The following is a 21,720-nucleotide window of genomic DNA, read 5'->3' on the forward strand; positions in this document are numbered from 1 at the left end:
TTCAGATCGTTTCTTTGATACCTGATCGAACTTTGGCTCGCTCGCACGGGAGAAACTTAGAAGCTAGGAAAACTCGTCGAATCGTACGACCGGAGTTTTCCTTACGATTTTTCCCTTATAACCGCCTAGGGCGTCGTTAATTTTATTCCCGTACGTTACCGACTTTTACCCAAGTTTTACAGTTTTAGGTTCGTGCCGTCCCTCTCCCTCGCCCTTCCTCACCCTCGTAGGTGTGTCGAGGTGTCTCGCCTTCGACGAGACGCGAATCTCACCTTTCTTCGTCGGATTCGTCACGCCCCTTTGCATGTGTGCTAATTTCCCCGCTACATATACAGACCGTCTTTGTTTTTTTTTTTTTATATCTCGGCTTCCTTAATTCCACCCTGCAAACTCCAAAGACTTTGTTTTTTCACCCTGATCTAGTCGGGAATTGAAAAGTAATTTTGTCTACCTGGAACTATATTTTTCGATTGTGGTAAGAAAATGAAAATATTTAAGGACTGAGCGGTAAACGGAACTAAAAATTTCTCTCGGTGCATGACTACGGAACGAAATTCAACGTTTCAAATTGATATTCGTAAATCGGCGAATTGAGAAGATCGGGAAAAAAAGTAGTAGATAGAAGGTACAAGAGTAATAGGGTGCGGAGTAATAGTGCATGGGGGAGGAAGGGAGGGAGTGAGTGGGGGGAGGAGGGGTTCAGACGGCGTTAGGCGTTAGCGAGAAGATAGTCAGAGATTCTTGGAGTGTTTTTATAGGAGCGAAAGTTGGGTGAAAGATGTCCTCGCGATGAAATCGAATACGCAGTTACGTATCCACTTTGAATAAGGAACGACGAGGCTGGGTTATAGAGGAGTTAACCAATCCCTTCGCGTCCCTGGATCTCCATGCGATCCATCGGGTCGTACGACCAACGGATAACTTCTTCGGTGGACTTTGTGATTTGTCTCGGGATGGGCGCGCACAATTTCTACACCCCCTCACATCCCCCGGTACCAACCGCCGGCTCAAACGTCGAGTGAAAATCGCTCCTATCCCTCGGGAAAAGTCGAGAAATAAGAATAAGAAAAGAAAGAAAAAGAAAAAGAAAAAGAAGAAGAAGAAGAAGAAGAGAAAAGAGAAACGGAAGAAGAGACCGAGTACCTGAAACTTTTTTCACACGCCTTACCTTCGACTGGTAGTAAGAAGTCCCCAGCTGCCCGGTTCGCCTTGGAAATATTCGGCATGCCGGTCACCTCGCATCTGAATTCATTACCAGCCCCGATTCGCCGTCGGCATCGTCCCCGAACCCGGTGGCGCAGACTTTGATCCTACATCACCGTGAGTTGATTTTACGTCCCGGTCGGGAAAACCGTGAGCCCTGGAAAAAGGAAAAGATCGAGTATTGAAGGGTGGGGGGAAAAAAAAAAAAATTGGAGACCGATGGTAGGAAAGGTAACCGTTGCAAGTTTGAGCAACGTTTTTACACCCCCCGGAGGTTAAAAACCGTGAGGGTAATTATGCGGGGGATTTTTTGTTCGGCTAAAGCTCGCTGCTCGCTTAAATCATACGCAGAAGGAGAGAAAGAAGAAATTAAGAGAGACGGAGAGGGAAAGGATGGCGGTGGTGGGGGGAGGGAAACTGGCTGAATTGAGGTGCGTACGTGCCGAGTATATATTTCGAGTATAAAACGCGAGAAGCAATTGGCTACGCTTGCAGGCTTTATAAAGGAAGGAAGGAGGGACGGAAGGAAGGAAGGAAGGAAGGAAGGAAGGAAGGAAGGGTTGAGGATTGTCGCGGAGCGCGAAACGGGTTGGGTATTAAAATCGATGCAGCAAGCAACAGATGTGCAAGGATAGCTTTATTGCCTCGGTACGAGCCAATAACGAAAATCATTAAATTAGCTTAACCACTGCACCGCTGCTGTGTCCTGCCGCACCGTTAACGCGACCCTCTCTGCAAGCCTTTCCACCCCGTCGCTGGTAATTTCGGCGTCAAACGTTTGCGTGAAAAATCGACGGAAAAAAACAAAACGGGGGGTGAATGAAAATTGAAAGATAAAAGTATCCGCTTCGACGCCTCGAGCGAGTGAAAATCCGAAAGAAAACGATTTCTTCTTGCAATTTGATTGCAAAACATTGTCTAAAACGTTTAAAGGTCGTCGTCTGTATTATTGTATGAATAGGAAAACCGAATCGGCAAACGCCACTGTACGTTTGTACATATAATGTATAACCTAAATATGCGATGTGCCATTGAATTGAAATTCGAACTGCCAGCAGCAGTGAAATTATTTTTAAACTACGATAATTCCGTCGGTACGTGACGTTGGACTAAAAATTATATCGGGATTGAAATTTCCGCTTCAAACTGTCAATCTTCCTTCGATAATTCCAGCAATCATTGACTTAAATATACCCGATTCACAGATATTGTCTAATTATAATTAATCGGATACAAAAAATCGGTTCACGAATTTTTATCGATCAATATCTTTCGCTCGCACGATCTTTATTTATCCGAATAATAATAACATTACCTCGTACAAAATTAACACATCGATTGAAAGTAGAATTTTTAATATCATGTAATGCTCCGTGCAAAAAATCGTTTGAAAACTCGAGCGGAAACGTACGTATTTTTCTTTTTTTCTTTTCTTCTTCTTTCTTCTCCTGAAAATTCAGTGTACCATTGATTTACCCTCCGCTTATTTAAACAAACCCCTAACTCGCGGCCACGACTAACAAGCGGTAGTATCGCCGCGCGTTGATTACTCGACTGTACGTATATATACACGCAATTATACCGTTGCGGAATTAATTGCCCGATGTTTAATGCGACGGTTAATTTATTACAAACCCAGTGTGGTATACATCAATCGAAAAATATTCCAGGGAGAAAAAATCCGCTCCTCTTTTTCTCCCCCCCTCCCGCCCTCTCTTTCTCTCTCTCTCTCTCCTTCTATATCACTTTGTCTCTCTCGCTCACTCACCCGAGAGTTAAGGAATTTCAATTAAACAAATACTCTTCCCCGCTCGTATAATCCAACTCTATAAGTAGGTACCTTACGTTAATACGTAGTGTAAAGAAGAAAAAAGAAGCATGAGAGAAGAAAAACAAAAAGCCAAAGAAGATGATTTGTAAATTCCTCAAAGAAAATCTTAACGCTCAAGTATATAATATTATTATTGTTATCATCGTTATTATCTTTTAAGGAATAAAAAAAAAAAACTTTCGTCCAATTTTCAAGAGGTTTATAAAGTGCTTTCGACAAAGTTTCGCCCCTTGTTAGAGATTCCATTTGTCAATTAATCAATTTATCGATCAAGTAACAGAGTATAGAAGACAGGGAACAAAAAGTAACTAACAAGTTTTACGTTATAACAGGATAAAAAATTCGGTCCATCATTTACCACACACTTAATATTCCTAAATTCCTTTTAGTCCCACAGATGTAATTAGACTTACAAGAAGCAATATCCATACGATTGGAACGTAAATTCTATCGCGTATCGGCATATCCTGTAAAAATTTTAGCCGACAGGCCGGAACGTTAAGAAAAATAACAACGAAGAAGAAGAAAAAGAAGAACCACGAAATCAATAAAAATTCGTGAATTTAAATTGTTAAGCCGGAAAAGTCTCGAGTAGTGTAGATATCCGGTATTCAGGAATCCCGGCGGAGAAAGGGAGAGAGGGAGAGACTCTCGTGTAGCTCGGTTTTCACGGTGAAACCCTATTTGATTCGGTAATCCATTTCGACTAGCTCCGTTGACTCACGCCTTACGGCACAGAGGATAGCGATACGGGAAGAAACCCTTGGCGATCCTGCTTCCCGAGACATCAGTCTAGAGGCTTGCTCTCCGTCTTTCGGGCTTGTCGTCGACAGATTCCCCGAGACGGAATTCCGCGCCTGATCCACGCTCCCAATACAAATGCCCTTTTTATTCCCGAGGAAGTTGGCTGGCTCCACAGTGAACGGAATCTCCGCCGTCTTCTCGATCGGCGGTAAATTAAATATATCGGTATACATGGATGTATTACGTCCTGTAGTACGTAACATGGGGGACACGCGCGAAAGTGGTGACAAAAAAAATTGTCCCTGTTTCGTTTTCGGTACTGATTTTTACGAACAATGATTAATTGGACCACGATACGAAAAAAATTATCTGATACATATACGTGTGAGTCCGTAAGGTGTACGCGTGAAAACAAACAAAAATATAACAATAATTGGTAGCAACCTCTAAATACCTTCCTACGTCCTCCAGGTCTTACGACGGTTTTTTTTCGGTATTTGTCACAAATTTTTCGAGTTGTATCTTGTAAAAAAAAAAAAATTATAAACACGAACCTCCCTAATATACACCTACAGACATGTAACCTGAGAAGATGGACACATTTCTCATCAGGGAACCTTACTGTCATCGATTACCGATGATCGACAGCTGGTACCGGTAAAAACATCGCGCGTGTCATCGTCGTGAGTGAGAAATGTTTTACGGAAGAATCGAACCGACAGGTACCGACCCTCTCCAACCGTGTTCAAATTCAAACCGTCCTTTCCAACATTTGCTTTAAGGTACCTATTTGAACAACGAACAGTTTCTCGAAACCGTGAGGAGAGGAATAGCCTAAGAAACCGTTGGCAATTAATTAGATTTCGCATGCATGTAATAACGTAAGGTTTGCTCTCGCAACGGTAAAGGTTCTCACAGTCGGAAGGAACCAGCAAAAGGCACGGTCTCTGAACGTCCGACGTCCTGGAGGTCAGGTGGCATCCGAATTGTGCTCGGCAAACCCTGGACCAGATTCGACGTTTTCGTTCGTCCTTCGCGAGGGCTCTTCGCGGTCGGTTGTGTGGGTTGAAACAGAAGTGGTGACGGTCCCGGCGGCTGGCCCGGTGGTCCAAGCTGTTGGTGAAGTGGTCCGCGGGACAGTAATTTGCATGGCTCGAGTGGTTGGCTGGCTGGTTGGTTGCTGCCGGTTCTCTTGCCTCGGTTGTACTTGCACCGAGGGTCCGGGACGAATGGCAGCTGGGGGGGCGAGGAGGCGAAAGGGGGCGAGAATGGGTGGGGGTTGGGGGCGGGGAGGGAGGGAGGAGGTGAAGGGGAACGAGGCACTCCGACTCGCATTCCAAGCAGACTTGGTGAACCGGGTTCATTATTTTCTCGTTATAAGTTTCTACAACTCCGGCTTGTTGTCGTAACGTTGTTAACAGGACGCGCTGTGAATTGTTAAACGACTCTACGTTTCTGACGCCATCGCCATCGCCATCGCCATCGCCATCGCCAACCTTCCCGAGCTAATACACCACAAGGAGCCGAAGAGACCCTGCGGCTTCGCTCAACTCCTCACCGGCATACACACCTATACGTACACTCTTTCCTTTAATCCTCTTCCGAGTTTTCAGTTTTCAACCAGTTTCTTCAATCTCCGGCTGGCCAATCGCGTTCATCTTATTCTGTAATCTTGTTTCTTTTTTCCCTTCGGCACCACCGTAAATTCCAAGTCTATTGCCATCTGCGTTAGTGCAGTTGTCTCGACTTACAGACATTGTTTCTTGCGTTTCTTTTTTTTTTCCCTCAACATTTTCATCTCTTGCAAACCGTGACAATACGAGCAGTAATAACCGCAGATGTTATCGGATTGATGGGTTTCACGGGTTTTGTCGAATCCTTGAAGTAAATAAATTGTTGCTGAACATTCGCCCTTAATGTATATGTAGCCAGTCGGTAATTCAGCGAGGATGTTGAAATACGCGGAGGGAAGGTATTCGAGTCCAAATCCCCAAATCGTGCAGATATCTCGACTATGGTTAGGGTACATGTGGATATACATAGGTATACATGTTGGTATGCGCCTGCTAAGGCTTCGGCATCGTTTAGTCCAAGATTGGGTTTGTATCGGCGTAGACACGCGACTGAATCACCTGACTTCTCGATGTTAATCACCCCAACACGCCGCAAGCGGAATCAAATCTAAATCAAGAATGAGAGATTTCTGACTGTGCCCGTATATATAAATGCCCGATATACCGAGGATTTAAACGTTCTAAATTTTCAAACTTTCACGGCGAAGCTTTCGTTTCGATAAATTAAACCGCTGGAAAAAGATATGCCCGAAACAGTTTGGAAAAGGAGCGGCTGAAAAGTATGCAACGTGAAAATGCTTTTGTTTTCCCTGGAATGATACATGATAATAGTAATTTGTAGGAAATTCTCAACCGTGAGCGAATTTGAAAATGAAATAAGAAGACGAAGAAAGGAAATTGAAAAGAAAAACGAAATCAATTTCTAATTTAAAAGGAGACTCCGTCTACCGAGGAAGAAAAATACGAAGGAAAAAAAGGCTAACAAACTGTCGACGACCTCCGTCTATCCCGACACTTTCAAACTGCCACTTCCTATCCGACGTGCAATCTGAAAAGTTTTTAGTTTCAGAGAAGGGGGTGAGAAAGAGGAGAGGAAACGACTCGATGAACATTCGCTCGATCGGGAAACCACCCCCGCAGCGAGTGGATCAACTCTCGACCGGTTTTCATTTTTGACAACAAGATCCGAAGTTAATTGAAAGTCAACCCGCCCCCAGATCCGGGATCATCCAGAAATGTGATATTTTACACGAATCTGTACACGTATCCCGGGTTCAAGCAGATCAACGACGAAACCGCACCGAACACAATCGTTGATTAACAAGATTGCTTTTCATTTCTTGAAGTAATTTAAACCAGTTTATCCAACAGATAGATAATTTCGAAATCCACGGCTGTGCGTGCCGAAGTGAACCAATCAATCTAGTATCGAAAGCTCCGAACGATCAAACGTCATTCGAGGCTCGATACCATACCAGGTTGAATAATTAAACAAACGTCACGTCGTCTGCAAGTGACGCTTGTTCAGTTAGCATAAACGGACATAGACAGAGAGCGATAAACGATATTATATCCGTCATTGACGAGTTTCGATCTGAGCAAAACGTTGCAAATTAGATTCAATATTCTATGTCTGATCAAATTGAATAGCACACCGAATGGTAGATAGAAACATCCCCTTCTCACGAATGACCGTTATGCATATTTCAAAAAGTGAATAAAAATAGTTCACTCGTAGTTTTACGAATAAAAACGAAATCCTACCGGTGACACCAGTTCGTCGAACCGAAGACCCGAGCTTTATTTAGGCGACTTATATAATCGATGATCAACGACTACGAAACCACCTATTCGACGTTTATACCGTTCCAGAGATTTGATCCTACCTTAAGGTGTAAAGTATTTCCAAAACCGCGTGTAAATTACCAAAGCTCCGACAGAAACGGGGTATGGGAATGTCAAAGTTTAAACCAAGCCCCGTGGCTTCCCAAGGAGCATACCGACATCAGGAAGAGCATCCAAGAGATACTAATGTCCATCGCTCTTATACCCTGATACAAATATCGTTCCGAGACGTTCTCGCGTCTCGTACCATCCCCAACGCTTTACGAAGGGGTTAGTGTGAGTCAAAGGCACGCCGTTCATCCCCGTTCGCCGTTCACCGTCACCGTCACTGTCACTTTCTCAATCCTTAACGCTCTCTCTCTCCCCCTCTCTCTCTCTCTCTCGCACACTCTCTCGCACACTCTCCAGTATCCAATACGCGAGCCAGCAGGAGGGACGAATGAGCAAGTTAACTTTCGATGTGGAGCAATTTAAGTTTGTAACAAGCGTGGTATGCGGCCCACTGCTCCCCTATATCCCTGCACCAAGCGTCGGCGGGGAAGCGCGAGCCAAAGCCAAGGGAGTAAAAGAGGAGGATGAGAAGAGAATGAGGCGAGAGAGAAAGAGGAGGGGGAGGGCGAAGGGGAACTGTGCAGACTGGGTCCGGAGCAACTTCGGTCATGAATTAATTTCACGATGGAATCGTTTATACTACATTAACTTTTAATTTGCTAAACGCTTTAGTCTTTACGGTGTATTTATATTAACTTTCTTCCTTCCATTATAATGGAGTGCCGGAGGCAGGGAGTTGTCCCTGACGGCAGGCTTATTGCCTTCTTTCCAGCTCCTCTCCTACTCCTCTTCTTCCCCCCCCCCCCCCCCCTCCCCACCCAAACCAGAACCCGAACCCTCCGACCCAGAATCCTCTCTCAGCCATCGACCAATACAACTGATCCTTCGACAAATTGCAGGGAAACTTATTCGCACTATTTTGGTAAGTCTGATCGGAAGTGATAGGTTTTTCAACGACAGGGCTCGCACTTCGTTCTGACCGTAGTTTCGAACATTCATTGTGAACTTGGAGAATCTTGTGAATTCGTTAAAAAGTAAAATATTCGTGTTAAAAACGAGATTCACTCAGACAGCAGGTCATCAAATCTTTTTAAGCTAGCTGAAACACTCGTTTGTGAGGTTTTTTCGGTACTTCCGTACTCCAGACTTCCTACCTTTGTGATCAAAAACACATCGAATCTACAGTACGCCAAGTTTCGTTTCATTATTACAATTTACAACAGAAAGAAACATGCCACTGACTTTTTAATCCATGAAAAAATCAAACATTTTGCCTTATTCTCCGAATCATCAAAACCATGACGTACGAACGAGTAAATCGTCACCGATTATCTCTCAGTGTTCTTGTACCTATCGGGCATTAATTTTACCGTGCAAAAAGGAATGACGGAAAACGAAATTCCAGCAAAGTTTTTTCTTTTTTTTTTTTTTTTGTTTCTCCCTCCCCTTCCGCTCAAATTTAGCAAATGTACGCCGGCGCAAAGAGGTAGAAATCTTCGACTACGATTTAGGTACGGTATACCAACGTCCTGAGTATTCGGCGATGTGGAATTCGTTGGAACTCTGCGTTGATCTAATTGATCGCAATTCCCTCGCTCGCTCATTCTCTATATACACGTACTTTGCTCCTTCTCCCTCGGCTCCGAGTTCCTTTCTCCAACCCTTGGCGAGTCGCGGGGTCGGGATAAGGGGCGAGGTTAAATCGTAGCGGCTAATTAAAACCTCCCTGAATATCTTGGACAGGCGAAAGTTCATTACGTCCGGATGTCGTCGGCAGGAAATCCCCGTGCCGTTCGACGTCTGGAGCCACCACCACCACCACCGTCACCGTCACCCCTTCAACCGTGCGATTGCCTCCTCGTCCTACTGGAACGCCTCGATATCTCGTTGATGGGAAACAGGGCAGGGGAATGGCAGGCAGGCAAGCTGACAAGGAAGAAGGAACTGCGAGTAAAAGAGAGGTAGAGAGAGAGAGAGAGAGAGAGAATCCGTAGGAGAGGGAGAATCGGAGGAAAGAAGCTCGGCGCGAGACCCATCTCCGTAATAAAATCACTTGTTGGATTTCCGGCAATCATGTAGTCGAACCTCTGATTTACGTTTTCGACCCTCGGTGGAACGAGAACGAAGGTGAAGAAGGTGCCGCGATGTCTCCTCCAAAGCTCTCACCCAATCAGAATCGATTTTATTCCCGTGGCTTCTCATTTTTTACCGAACCCATTCATTTCCCGCCTCTCGCTCTCCCCCCTTTTCTCTCACTCAAAATAAACCAAGAGAAAACGTTCCCCCGGGGGTGGTGAAAAGCCAACTTGTTGTTATTACACGAAACGCCATGCCATCGTCAATATACGTATATAATACTGTATACACGTAGATTGTATCGTTGATTGAAAACAGATCCTCGCAACGTTCGTCGAAAGAAAAATATTAAAAATTATCCAAAAACGCGATCAACGCTCCGCGCTTGAAACAAAGAATGTCAAACAAGATTCCAGCCACTGATTGATAATCGACGTGCGAACTGGGTAACTTTTTACCCCCAAGAGCATCTCGCTCATACACACTAAAGGCCGTAAAACTTGGCTGCTGGAGGGACCTTTGGTTAGGTATAAGGAGGCAGGTATAAGGGAGACGAGGGGAGTTCTCCGAATGACTATAGGGTCGCTTAACGTGTAATATACCCTGGAACAACAGCATAACCATGATATATCTGTACAATTTGGAGTAATTTCGTTAAAATAGAATAATGTGAGCAAGGTTTGCCAGTGTGTAGGTAGAGCGACGTGGGTAAGCTGTTGGCAGAAGGGGGAAGTTGAGAGGGAAGTACACACCCACACAAATGTAAGCGTAATACACGAGATGCTGTTTGCACAGTGATACCGCCTTCGAGCACCCGGCCCCCCAGGGCAAAGCGCCAAATCAACCTCTCCGAACCAGAGGGGCAGCTTTGACCGGACAAAAAGACCCCCTTGTTCAGTTTTGTGGATTTTCCATCAGTCTAAAAACTCAGGATACTCCGTCCATGCGCGTATCGGCTTGTCGGTGTCGCTCCTCCTCATAGCCGGCAGTTTGTATCACCACTTGGCAATTGCTTACCGCTCACGGCGAGTCAATGAATTCCATGGTGCTTTTTAAAAGCCAAAGTTCAGGTCGATAGGTGGGTATTAGGGTGGTCAATTTTGAGGAAGTAAGAAAATTTCAGAGGTCGCTACCAATTGTTGTAATATTTCTTACTTATTTTTATACGTACATCTTACGGACTTGTGTTTGTATATATTAGTTGATTCGTTTCGTATTGTGGTCCAATTAATCGTTGTTCATAAAAATCAGTACCGAAAACGAAACAGGGACGTCAAGGTGCCGCTATACTCCTATTTCGGTAGCAAAAACTGTTATCCAAATATTTCCGAAACGATTAATCCTGCGGATAAAAGACGAGGACAGTCAACTGCGGAATTGTTAGGCGCAGTTTGCTGTTGATTGGTGAACGATTAATTGGACCACGATTCGAAAGAAATAAATTAACATGTATATAAGTCCGTAAGGTGTAGACATAAAAATAAATAACAGATATAACAATAACTGGTAGCGACCTCTCAATATTTTCCTACCTCCTCCAGGTTTCACGACAATTTTTTTATTTTTTTTCAATATTCCTCACAAATCTTTCGAGTCGCACCTTAAGATAAAATAAAGATAAAAAACGAACCACCCTAATGGGTAGGCAGGTACATGGAACAAGTTGTAACCGTAGTTTATGTATCGTTTCTAGGTCTGTGCAGTTGTATAACCGCAAAACCACGCCAGCGACGGAGTTAGGTCGTTCTGACACCGGGGTGATGAAACTGATTAGTGGCCGTGTTTATACTCATTATACGCACCGAGCCGAGAAGCATTACTCAAGCGTCTAGCGCGCCTTCTTCATTTACAGAAGCATTCGACCCCCAGCATCCGACACCTCTCCTTCTTCTTCGCAAGCTCCTCTCTCCGCTTACCCTGAACACATCATTGTGCGTCTCGCTCGCTCCCTCTCACGTTCTCTCCTACACCGGCTCAAGGCATTATTACGGATACTTGCCACGTCGTGGAGGAGAAACGGGAAGACTCGAGGGGTGCGAACAGATGTACCGCCTAGCGATGTATACCTCGCCTACGGGGAAGCACCGCGGTACCAACGCCGGAATAAGAAGACGACGAGGAGGAGGAAGAGGAAGAGGAGGAGAATAAGAAGCGTAAAGAAAACCAAAAAAGAGAAACAAAGAGAAAGCCTTTCCCTAATCTTCTTGCTCAAGATTCCATCGTCTTGATTCATTCGCGCTTTACTCCCCAAATAGCCGGTGCACCAAGGATAGCAATTATTAATTCGAAAGGGAACGGAGGCAGGCATGAAAAAACTGACCACTTCTTAAACTGTTCTACAAATGTTCGACTCCTAGTACCAGATGGTACCGATTACCCACAAAAGTTTCAATACAATCGACTTTGGCATTAAATAGTGTGCTTCAGAATTCGCCCAAGGAAAGAACCTTGTCCCAAATCTTCTGGGACTTGGAGCCAATTGGTACGATATTGCTATGCGTACTAGCGAGTAGTCTATGGTGTATATATTAATAGTACAAGTTTTCCCAATTCCTGTTGAAACTCTAAGTCATAATCTATCGCAAGTTACAGTGCGTGTTGAATCTTTTTTTTTTTATTTCAAAGTCTCACTGAAAATGATAATGCTTAAAGTGTCCGGTACACTCTTGAGAGTGTTTGTCTTCTTGCATCCAGAGCACCTACTCGCGGTTGATGCACTCCTAATATTTAACACCTCCGACGAAGAGTCCGTTTCTGACGGACTCTGATTCACTATATCTTATAACGCACCGACGTTAATACCTTAAACTATTTTTGTTGTTGTTTTACTCAACCAGTACCATACACCGCTATCAGAGACCCAGTTTGATACAAGCTTCTTTGTCCTCTCAGATTTTTCCACCACCATCCCGTGACCGCGACACAAAGAGTAAAGTATATAAAACACAAACAGGGTTGGTGGAATCGTCGGTGAATTTACTCGGTTGTAAATGGGTTGATGGCTTGGGATATACACAAGTTCCTTACCCCACACGTCGTCGGCGTAACTTGAAAACAAACAACGGACACCGACGCCCGCGTACCGTCACCCAAAGAGTAGAAGACCAGGCGGAAGTTAGCGAGGCGATTCCGCAAAGACGTCGAGTATGGGAACGGGTTGCCGGAGGTGGACGTTGCAGGGTCGCAAGACGTCGACAAGAAGAGGGAGAGAGGATCGTAGTCGTAGTCGTAGTCGTAGTCACGGGGGTTGTAGCCGGCAGAGAGTAGGCAGCTCGGTTGCTACCGCGCCGTCTCCCCGGCACGCTGTAATAATACGTAATATCTTTACTGTTTTAGGCAGCCGCGCGCATTATTCGGATGCCAAGCGTGCCTTGGAAATTTAATTTCGAATCGTATTATATCCGCGCCCCGCGCTCGCGGAACACACAGAGAGACGGCGAGGAGCAAGAGGATGGGGTCCAGGACTCGCGGTCCTCCTCTCTCCTCTCTGCCCCTCGTTTCCCACCCTCCTCCCCACCCACCGTCAAGGCAAGCCAAGCCAAGCCAAGCCGAGGCAAGACCGTTGCAAACGGCGTGACTATACGATGAGCCGAGAACAGCGAGAGGGGATGCATGGCCGAGAAACTGGGAGGATTAAGGGGGTTGAAAACAGAAGAGAAGAGAAGAGAAGGATGAGAGAGTGAGAGACGGACGGGGACGAGGGAATGGGGGGTTAGTTTGCACAGAGAAACCGCAGAGCAGGGGTTCTCAGTTTTCAATTCACTCTTCGAGCCGGCGGCGGTAATGGAAACAGTCATTTTAACCACCGTGGGTGTCAAGGGTTGAATTCGACACCTGTGCAATGCTGGAAACAAACGAAACATCCCGGACCAAAGGATCGTTAGTGGATTGGGAATAACCTGTAACAGAGATTTCTCCTCGGCTCACGCGCGTGATACACGCGGGAGGGAAAGGGAGGGGAAGAAAAACTCACTTTTATAACAATTTACCTTCCATCGCCACCGCTTTAACCCCCGAGACTTGCATTAAGCCCAAGAGATTTCGAACGTTCCGTGGTTTTCGGCATCCACCACACCGCTCCCCGTCGTATCACCTGACAAATTGTCGTGGGATGTAGGGAAACCGATGGGGAGGGGAAGAAAAAAAAGGAAAGGAAAAGTTGGCGGGAAAAAGAGACCGAGGAAGCAAAAGAATTCGAAACTTTTACACAACTTTACTGTTTTCTCTCTTTAGGGATATCACAAACCTTCGCCGACTGCAAATATTGCAATGATTGCACGACTAACGGTACATTGTTATTATTTTTTCCGAGGTGGGTAATCTCCGATCTTCTCTTCGTTCAGTGATATTTCGTAGTACGAGACATAGAACACATATTTTTCGGCACGCGCCAATTCAGGCGTTTGAGGAGTAAAAACCACCCCTAAAAATCCAGAATCCAACCCCTTTGGATAAAAACACCGCGCATATTGTCGTCTGTTTATAGAGAGTAATCCCAAATTGGTTTTGCGAAAAAAAATTGATACAGTTATCCAAAAAATCTAGAAAATCAATTTTTTGCAGGAAAACTTTAAAAGTGGGGTTAAAAAAAAAGTGCTAAATTTTTGTAGATTTACTATACAACGTATCGCATAATTAAGAAAATCGGTGAGGTACACCTCGGGCACTTTCTTCTTCATTGCAGCAAAATCCCTCATCACGAGCGTAAAACCTTCGAAATACCTTTAAGCGCTTGTTGAGATGTTAACATTTTATTAACCCTTATACCGCTAATTGCCGGAACGACTCCCATCAAGTCTCAAGGGTCTTGTATCCCCCTCTGTCTTCCCGCCAAACATTGAAAGCTGACAAATGCTTTTGAGAGACTCGTAACACCGTATCTGCTACCCGAGTATCTCTTTTACAGTTGTAAAAACTAATTCAGTTGAGTTGATAAGCTTTTAATCTGCTCTCCCGCCAAATCAACTCTTCGCGCAAAATATCATCGTCTCGATCAATATTTCCAAAATTTTAAACCGAATTCGATATTCGCAATCCTGCGGCTATTCTCACTTCGTCAAAGCATTAAATTTGCGACGTCGTAGCCGGAGAAGAACCGAATTTCCGTTCGTACCGGGCACGATATTATCGTCAATCTGGTTTCAATTAGCAGCGTGTCCCAATCTGGTTAAATTTCCTTCCTTCCTGCCTCACTTCAACTCAGGAAACGACGACCAGCCTCCGCTACCACACTGACTATCTCCCGGAGTGACTCGATGTATTCGAATTGATTAATTTGAGCAAACAGTGGTGCTGCTACTGGACCTGCGGACTGTGAATTAAATACCTTCGCCGTTAATTTCAATCCACGGTCGATAGACTTACTCAAGAGAAATCCACGTGTGCCTCATTGGGATGGTTCGTTTGTTAACTTTTTTTTTCTCAATCTGCCACTCGAAAAATTTGTGAAAAACACTGAAAAAAAATTGTCCCAAAACCTGGAGGAGGTAGGAAAATATTTAGAGACCACGATACGAAAAAAAAATGAACAAATATATGTATATGTAAGTCCGTAAGGTGTAGACATAAAAATAAGTAAAAAATATTACAATAACTTGTAGCGAAAATATTTTTCTACCTCATCCAGGCTGGACGAAAATATTTTCTCAAATTCAAAAATGAACCACCGTAGCGCCTGGCGATATATCCGTACCTCGAATAAAAGGATCTGCTAAGAGATCGCCGTTTAGTTTAATTTTTCTTTCCCCTAGGATGAGCGGGTGGCAGGCTCACTTAAGGCTGCTCGATGAGTGCTCGGAGAGTGTGTCTTTTTAGTTAGAACACCGTGACGTAGAGATTCATGTTAGTTTAACACGAGACGGGGTCTCGTCGGCGTCGCCCGTATACTATATACCTACTCGGCAAGGTTCGCCGGAAGTTGGGTAAGTGTAGTTTCCTGAGCCATTACCGGGCTCATCTCAAGTACCGTAACTCTTTCGTGCCGCTGGCACACTTTATGGCTTATACATATAATCCACGTACGCAGACACGCGCGTACCTTTGCAGCGCATCTCCTCCCTTCTTTCACGATATGTCCCTTGTTCGATAAAAATCTCTCCGCTCCTCTCTTGAATTCTTCACCCTCATTCGTTCGCAGAGGAAATACCTTCAATTCCAGCTTTTATACTTTTACTTTCCTTCACGCGCAGCTTTCCGTAAACGTTGAACGTCCGTCTCTCGCAGATTACTCGAATTTCAAGTCAGATACAACACACGTCGACAAAGCAATCATTATTCGTTCCAGTTCCCGTTTCTACAAAAACAAACCTTGTCTGATGAAATTATTATTTCCTTTAATAGTTACGCAGATGAAATCAAAATTTGACATCTAAAACCCAGACTCAAAGTTCTTGTTGACCGGTGTAATTGACTCGCAGATATTTTACTTACTACCGACAGAAAATTAAGTCAACTAATCGCAGACTGAAGAAAAGATTTGAAGCCAACAGTCGACTAGCTGATGTCAACCAGACGTTCGCGAACGTCCATCACTGATTATTAACAACAGTGTACAATTTGACTGTAAATCGAGTTGGCGTAGATACCTAATCAAAAAAAATGGTAACGCGAGACTTCTAAATTTATACAACGAAGATCATCTTTTAAATTCGTTGACATCGTTACTTCTACGTCAGTATCAATTACGGTCGAATGATAATCGACAGTCTGAACAAGTGTGCTACCTGAATACGGAATTGTAAGAAAAACTTCCTGACCGAATCTGGTGATTAGAAAAATTATCTCGACCAATGCAATACGTTTCGAATCACCGCTGTAACCATCGATTCATACAACCGCAAATTGTCCAATTACACGAGTAGCCCAAAGCTGTTATTGTCGGCATGATTAAATGGGCTCGAGGTTATTCTCTCTCCTGTAATAATCCGATGATCGACGAACCGCTGGACAATGTTATAGACATTTGAGGGTGTGGCGCGAGCTGACCAGTTCCAGTCTAATAAGGACTAAGTACTAATTCGAAATGTGACTGCGAATGTGATTCACGAAGCTTGTGCAGCTCGTGACGATAATGAAGTTAACAATCGTTAGTGTAACGATGCCGCGTTTAGGAAAAATGGTTGCTTCGCAATTTTAAGATTGTCTGAAATATCGTAAACTATGATAATAACACAAAACGTAATCATACATATGTATATATTTTGAAAAACGAAATCCTTTGAAACTCGTTCTGGAATTGCTCGATAATAATATTTTCCCTCATACCTACTTTTAGGAGTTTCGTTTTTAAGAAAATGTGTTTTTAACTCAAAAAATTTGTTCTATCTGTTGCAAGTTGGACAATGATATCGGGAGATGCGCCACCACAAAAGCTCTCGAGTTCGGCGTCGTGCTCTACTTATATACTTATATGCGCCTTGCCGGCATTTTGTTATTAATTTCAATATAAAAATTCTGAAACGTTCTTGAAACTATAACCGATAAAGCCTTTAAACTCGAATTGCTCTAACTGCCTACAATTTCTTAAAGCAAAAAAAAAAAAAAAACTCCTCAACTCTTCTCGCGTCGGATCGGTTATACAGGTGACAATGAGTAGGTATCCATGTCCGAGCTTTGGTCGAAACAACAAGAAGCTCACGATCAGCTACTGTATCATCGTTTTTCGCCCTTCCGATTTTCCATGTGTGTGCGTTGCGTAGGTACGTAAAGGATGCACGTCTGGCTGAGTTCATTTTACGCGCAGATCTCCTTGTATTCCCCGCACTTTATCACTTATTCTCATTCCGTGCACGTACCTCAATTTTATTTCAAGTCTTTCTCGCTCTCTTTCTCTCTCACCCAGCTTGCATCCGTCCATCCACTCCCTTCCTCTCTCTCTCTCTCTCTCTGTCTATCACTCCGTCCTCCTCACTCTAATAAAAGCAGGCCGCTTGGGCTGTAATTTTGTTTCAAGCCTATTCATTCAACGGAGGCACCTCCACTTCATTAGCCCTACCAATCATCTCGGTTTACACAAGTAACGCGAACGATATCGCGTATCGCGTATCGCATGAGGTTCGATACGAAAGGAGAATGAAAAAGTTGCGTTAAAAAAAAAAAAAAATAAAGGATCAAACAATATTCAATATTACCCACATTTGTCGAATAAATTTCCCCCCGTTTAAATACGTATAACTCGGATTTCGAAATATTACACATGTTTGTTATTTTCCCACGAGAAACATCAAATAACATTTTAATTACTCATTTATTGGATATTTTCGCTTATGCAAATACGTAAAATTTTACTGCCCGTATCATATTTAGGATAATAATAATAATGATAATAATAATAATAATGATAATAACAATGATGATGATGATGAAATCAGATAACTTTCAGAAAATTTTACCGAAGGAACGAAATTACCGAACAAACATCATCGCGGTATATTATATCTTTTATTCAAATTCAATACAATGATATAAAATCATTTCGAAATCAACATCCGTCCCAATCAAACAACAGCTCAGGGTAATTTACATCAACCCTGTTTGTGCCTTATGCACCAAATTATTAACGGAAATTCGGATTCAACTATTTTTCTTTTAAACAAACACAGGCAGAAAAAATTTAAAATAATCAAAACTTTTTTAACGTTCACGCAGCTGTTGAACAATTATCTTAAACTATGTAAGTATCATTCGAAATGACAGGAAGAACGTTCAACAAACGTTTCTTTTACCGTAATAAACAATTTATTTTCAGAAAAGTGTCCGTGCATCACATAACGCAACGTGTGCACGATACGCAAATTTATTACGTAGACGTATACATATATTCATATTTCCTGAGGGTATGATATTCGTTCAAAGGAAACCACAGGCGGTAGTATAACTGTTAGTTATACATACACATGACACGCGGCGTGCATGCATAGGTCGAATTTGACCGAATATTGTAACCATCTCTTGATGTATTTAAATGTATACTTGCTAATTCCCTGAGTACCATCGTGCAACCTCTGCCGAGGCAGAGACTAAATCCAAAATATCCCATATCCAGGCCTTTGCGCTTTGGGTTTTAAGCGAAACGCGTTTACACCTGTGTAAGTAAGTATGATGCAAGGCAGACGCGAATCCCGAAAAAGGGATTCTACGACGATGTGTCTGCGTGTGTGTGTGTGTGTGTGTGTATATATATACACACAGTGCGTTTGATGCGCGAGGCAAAAATGTGCAGATCTCGACGAAGGGTCGTGGAGATTAGTACATATCCGTATCTACCTCTATTCTTGTCGGTACGCAGTTCATTGATACAATGCACAAGTAGCGATAACAAGTACGGGTTTAATAAAAATGGAAATTTATTTGTTCGCGATTAGTTATATTTATAAAACTATTTCTGAAAATTTCCCGACATTTTTTTAACGATTATTTCTCGTTTCCCATTAATTTTCATACATATACGTATACATGTATATATATATATACATGTGTAATATATATCCGTGTATAGAATATGTATAAGTCGCATATATAAATATGTCAGATGTAGAATCGAGTATGAGGCAGTTCGGTTCGGCTTCGAGCCGAGCGAAAGCCCCGAGTGCCTGAGCACTTCAAAGTTCCGGTTCCGCTGCCCTCCGACAGGGTAAAACCCATTAACTGTAATGTATGTATGCACGTGTGTACGTAAAATATATACATATATACACACACCTTGTAAATGCAGATTAAGGTGTTTCGTGCGAAGATCGATGTGGCGTTGAAAATATTGCAATCCCCCAAAAAGAAGTAACAACGTCAACTACTTTTGTTTTATGAAAGAAGAAACGGTTTTTTTTTTTTTTTTTTTTTTTTATAGAATATAACGTATCGAACAACAAATATCTGTTCATTCCTGCTACGCGGACCAAGTTCGTTTCCCATACTGTAAGGTGAATATATTTTTAATTTTTTATCGTACAAGTATTGGATTTTAAATGAAATTTTCTCCACTCCTTCGCTACCTTCGCCCAACGACAACGAGGAGATATATGTGTATATGTAAATACAGACGCCTCCTTTGAAGGTAATGGAAACGGAGTGACGAAAGGGGTAACAGACAAAGAATAATATAAGTGAATAAGAAATTGTGACAAGCCGCGGGCGGGATGGAAATCCTCTGTTCGAGTCGAAGCGTTATATCATGTTATACAAGAATAACGGTGTATCGGAAATATACAATGTATATTATTTTTTTTGTCATTCTCTTCTTTAGATATAACGTGTATTCATGCGTAATAACACAAGAAATAGCAATACGCTGATAAGAAATAGCGTAGAAGTAAGAAAAGTGAAGAAAAAAAAAAGAAAAAAAAAGGAAAAAAAAAATTGAGACGTTACATTCAGCAACGGATATGCCCGGAGGCGGGCAAGCAGGCAGGTACATACCAAATAGGTATACTTTTATTTTCCCCACTTTTACCTCGTCGGTTTACTTTACTTTGTCCTTTTCTTCTCCTTTCTTGTTCTCGTTTTATTTTATTTTTTTTTTTTTCACCCCGTGGCCTGAAGTCGATACTTTGAAAAATTTTAACAAGCGACGAAATGCTAAACTCCTTGTGTCTTAAGGCTCAAAGCTGGCAGCTTAAACTTCACTCAGGGCCAAGCTGCGAGCTCGAGCCAAGATGTAAATGAGATATAGATTGTGCGGATATACGAGATACATCTAGGCGAGAAAGGCGTTGAAGAGAGTGTAAAAGGAAGGAAAGGAGACGGGGAGTTACGGCAAAATTTAAGGATAAACTTTTCCGTCCCGTTTACACAACCGCAAAATATACAAGCAACCACTGTAACCGAGTTTATAAAATGCCACACGTACTTTACTTTATACGTTATAAGTGTGCGTCAGGATGCTTCTTGTTCAGGGTGTCGACGAATCTTTTCGACGTCTGAATTGTTTTTTTTTTATTCAGAGGTAGCGCGATTCGTCCAGATTGCCTGATATGACGATATTTTTTTTTTTTTTTTTCAGATAGTAGGACTAATGCCCACCAAAACTACGCCGTTGAAGATTTTTCGGAACATTGTTACTCTTACAATAAAATATCTGTTGAGAAAAAAACGTTTCCATAAGAAACATCGATCGTAACTTTGATGAAATTTATTCGCTGAGCGTATGATTTTTGGAAAAATTTTGAAACCGCTGAAAGTGTGTGCGTAATAGGCATACCTTAATATACGCGACGTATTAACGAGAGATATAATTACCAGTTACGTGTGAGCAGAGAGTGTATATATAGATATATACGATATGGGATGAAAATTTGAATGCCTCCTCGGCTCGTTTCCCTGGATACGTACGTAACGCAACGAAATGCCTTTCGGCGAACCTATTCCGGGCACAATTTCCCCGTATCTACTGTTCTATCGAAGTCAATTAATTTCGTGTAAATATTAATTATCCTCGACTACTTTCCCCGGAAGGCACATCAGTTTCGGCTTAATTACTTTGGTGATCACTGAATAAGACATGTTGAAACGTACGTTATACACACCTGTGATACTCGAGACTCTCTTACCTTCCCCCAGTTAACGGAGAGGGGATCTTGCCCCTTTTACCTTTCCGACTATCCGTCTTTAAAATCGACTAATTGATTCTCATTGAAAACCAGGTACCAAGAATTGTTCACTAACGCGTTGGAGTTTCGGCTAACTTGTTTTCGCTTCGAAATAAAATTTATAACGCGATTTATATTCTATACCAATTATTTAACAATGACTCCTTAATTAATTTACAAGTGATTTGTCGATAGTTATTAATTCTGGAAAAATGTGTGCTGGAACAAACCAAAAAAAAAAAAAAACCAATAAAACACGTAGTAAACAAAAACCAACGAAAAGCGATATTTGCTTTTCTCCGCTGTTCCGCCGCTAATGGCAACGCATTTCTTGTAGGGTACGTGAAACGGAAATAGGCAAGTGACTCGGATAGTTAGACACACGATATCATTCCACATCGGAACGTAACAATCTATTTATAATTAACAAACCTACTCTTAACTATTCGAGCAATTTGGTATACTGTTATTGAAAAGCCGAATGGAGACTAAACATAGATACATTCGAATCTAGGTAGGTATATCAATTTCCATCTTAATTTGATACACTTAAAGTCGACCCTCGTTTCCTGAGATACCTGGTATTGTAGAGAGAATCGAATCAGGATCTCCTCTGCACTAAAAATGATCGTCTGTTAAATTGTAAGACGTTATGACTGAAATTCAAGTATCATTTGTTACATGATTTATTTTGTGAATTCGACAAAATGTATTTTAAAAAATCACATAATACATTATAATAAAATTACACGTGAATTTCAGTCATAATGTTTTATAATTTAACAAATGATCATTTTCAGTAGGGCTACTCTAT

At 42.5% G+C, this 21,720-nt stretch overlaps 1 protein-coding gene across 1 annotated transcript in view; it reads right to left on the reverse strand.

The window, feature by feature from the left end:
* LOC124186132 (lachesin-like) overlaps positions 1 to 21,720 on the reverse strand; it is a 110,857-nt gene that overhangs the window by 86,874 nt on the left and 2,263 nt on the right. Inside the window, exon 2 of the mRNA XM_046577560.1 lies at positions 1,169 to 1,360. The gene's annotated coding sequence lies outside the window, so the exon portion shown is untranslated. The remainder of the gene's footprint in view (positions 1 to 1,168; positions 1,361 to 21,720) is intronic.

This window comes from Neodiprion fabricii, chromosome 7, assembly GCF_021155785.1.
Source record: "Neodiprion fabricii isolate iyNeoFabr1 chromosome 7, iyNeoFabr1.1, whole genome shotgun sequence".
Lineage (NCBI taxonomy): Eukaryota > Metazoa > Arthropoda > Insecta > Hymenoptera > Diprionidae > Neodiprion > Neodiprion fabricii.